Source organism: Arachis duranensis, chromosome 10, assembly GCF_000817695.3.
Source record: "Arachis duranensis cultivar V14167 chromosome 10, aradu.V14167.gnm2.J7QH, whole genome shotgun sequence".
NCBI classification, from domain to species: domain Eukaryota; kingdom Viridiplantae; phylum Streptophyta; class Magnoliopsida; order Fabales; family Fabaceae; genus Arachis; species Arachis duranensis.
Window position 1 is genome coordinate 84,710,226 of NC_029781.3, and position 2,596 is coordinate 84,712,821.

The 2,596-nt window shown below is 34.2% G+C and overlaps 1 non-coding gene across 1 annotated transcript; it reads right to left on the bottom strand.

The window, feature by feature from the left end:
- Nucleotides 1–1,471: 1,471 nt before the first annotated feature.
- On the bottom strand, nucleotides 1,472–1,579 carry LOC127743474 (small nucleolar RNA R71). Its single transcript, XR_008004866.1, has one exon. It is a non-coding gene; the product is annotated as a small nucleolar RNA R71 (small nucleolar RNA).
- Between the last annotated feature and the right edge of the window lie 1,017 nt (nucleotides 1,580–2,596).

A 2,596-nucleotide genomic window follows, 5' to 3' on the forward strand; every position in this document is an offset into this window, starting at 1 on the left:
CTAGACATTCATAGTGTTCTTGCATGCATCATTGGTTTTGATCCAAAATTTTCATGTTTTGGGTCATATTTGTGTTTTTCTCTCTCCTCATTAAAAATTCAAAAATAAAAAAATATCTTTCCCTTATTTTACTCATAAATTTCGAAATCTTTGGGTTGACTTAGTCAAAAATTTTTAAAATAAGTTGTTTCTTGTTAGTCAAGTCAAGATTTCAATTTTAAAAATCCTATCTTTTCAAAATCTTTTTCTTAATTTTATTTCATAATTTTCGAAAACTTTACTAACAATTAATGTGATTGATTCAAAAATTTGAAGTTTGTTACTTTCTTGTTAAGAAAGGTTCAATCTTTAAATCCTAGAATCATATCTTTTAGTTTCTTGTTAGTCAAGTAATTAATTTTAATTTTAAAAATCAAATCTTTTTCAAAATGAATTTCAATCATATCTTTTTCAAAATCAATTTCAAAAATCTTTTCTAACTCCTTATCTTTTCAAAATTGATTTTTAAATCTTTTTCAACTAACTAATTGACTTTTTGTTTGTTTTACTATTTCTTATCTTTTTCAAAACCACCTAACTACTCTCCTCTCTCTAATTTTCAAAAATCACCTCCCTCTGTTTCAAAAATCTTTTTATTTAACTAATTATTTTAAATTTTAATTTTATTCCTTTTTATAAATTCGAATTTTAACTTTAATTTAAAATAAAAACAAAAATATTTTTCTTTTATTTTAGTTAATTTTCGAAAACTCCTATCTCTCATCTTCTTCTATTTATTTGTTTATCTACTAACACTTCTCTTCTACTCAAAATTTGAACCCTCTTCTCCCCTCTACCTGTGTTCGAATTTTCTTCTTATTTTCTTCTACTCACATAAAGGAATCTCTCTACTGTGGTAAAAAGGATCCCTATTATTATTTTCTATTCCCTTCTTTTTCATATGAGTAGGAGCAAGAACAAGAACATTCTTGTTGAAGCAGATCCTGAACCTGAAAGGACTCTGAAGAAGAAACTAAGAGAAGCTAAAATACAACAATCCAGAGAAAACCTTGCAAAAATTTTCGAAAAAGAAGAGGAGATGGCAGCCAAAAATAATGACAATAACAATAATGCAAGGAGGATGCTTGGTGATTATACTACACCTACTTCCAATTTTTATGGAAGAAGCATCTCAATCCCTGCCATTGGAGCAAACAATTTTGAGCTGAAGCCTCAACTAGTTGCTCTGCAACAAAACTGCAAGTTTCATGGATTAGATCCATATCAGTTTTTAACTGAATTTTTGTAGATCTGTGATACTGTTAAGACTAATGGAATAGATCCTAAAGTCTACAGGCTCATGCTTTTCCCTTTTACTGTAAGAGACATAGCTAGAACATGGTTGGACTCATAACCTAAAGATAGCCTGGATTCTTGGGATAAGCTGGTCACGGCCTTCTTGGCCAAGTTCTTTCCTCTTCAAAAGTTGAGCAAGCTTAGAGTGGATGTTCAGACCTTCAGGCAAAAAGATGGTGAATCCCTCTATGAAGCTTGGGAAAGATACAAGCAGTTGACCAAAAAGTGTCCTTCTGACATGCTTTCAGAGTGGACCATTTTGGATATATTCTATGATGGTCTATCTGAATTCTCTAAGATGTCACTGGACCATTCTGCAGGTGAATCCATTCACCTAAGGAAAACGCCTGCAGAAGCTCAAGAACTCATTGACATGGTTGTAAATAACCAATTCATGTACACCTCTGAGAGGAATCCTGTGAGTAATGGGACGCCTCAGAAGAAGGGATTTCTTGAAATTGATGCTCTGAGTGCCATATTGGCTCAGAAGAAAATGTTGACTCAGCAAGTCAACATGATTTCTCAGAGTCTGAATGGATTGCAAAATGCATCCAACAGTACTAAAGAAGCATCTTCTGAAGAATAAGCTTATGATCCTGAGAACCCTGCAATGGCAGAGGTGAATTACATAGGTGAAGCCTATGGAAACACCTATAATCCCTCATGGAGAAATCATCCAAATTTCTCATGGAAGGATCAACAAAAGCCCCAACAAGGCTTTAATAATGGTGGAAGAAACAGGTTTAGCAATAGGAAGCATTTTCCATCATCTTCTCAGCAACAGATAGAGAATTCTAAGCAGAGCACTTCTAGCTTAGCAAATATAGTCTCTGATCTATCTAAGGCTACTTTAAGTTTCATGAATGAAACAAGGTCCTCCATTAGAAACTTGGAGGCACAAGTGGGCCAGCTGAGTAAGAAAATCACTGAAACTCCTCCTAGTACTCTCCCAAGCAATACAGAAGAAAATCCAAAAAGAGAGTGTAAGGCCATTGATATAATCAAAATGGTCAAATCTAAAGAGGAAGGGGAGGATGTGAATCCCAATGAGGAAGACCTCATGGGACGTCCTCCAGACAGAAAGGAGTTCCCTATTGAGGACCTAAAGGAATCTAAGGCTTATATAGAGACCATAGAGATTCCATTAAACTTCCTTCTGCCATTCATGAGCTCTGAGAACTATTCTTCCTCTGAAGAGGATGAAGATGTAACTGAAGAGCAAGTTGCTCAATATCTAGGAGCCATCATGAAGCTAAATGCC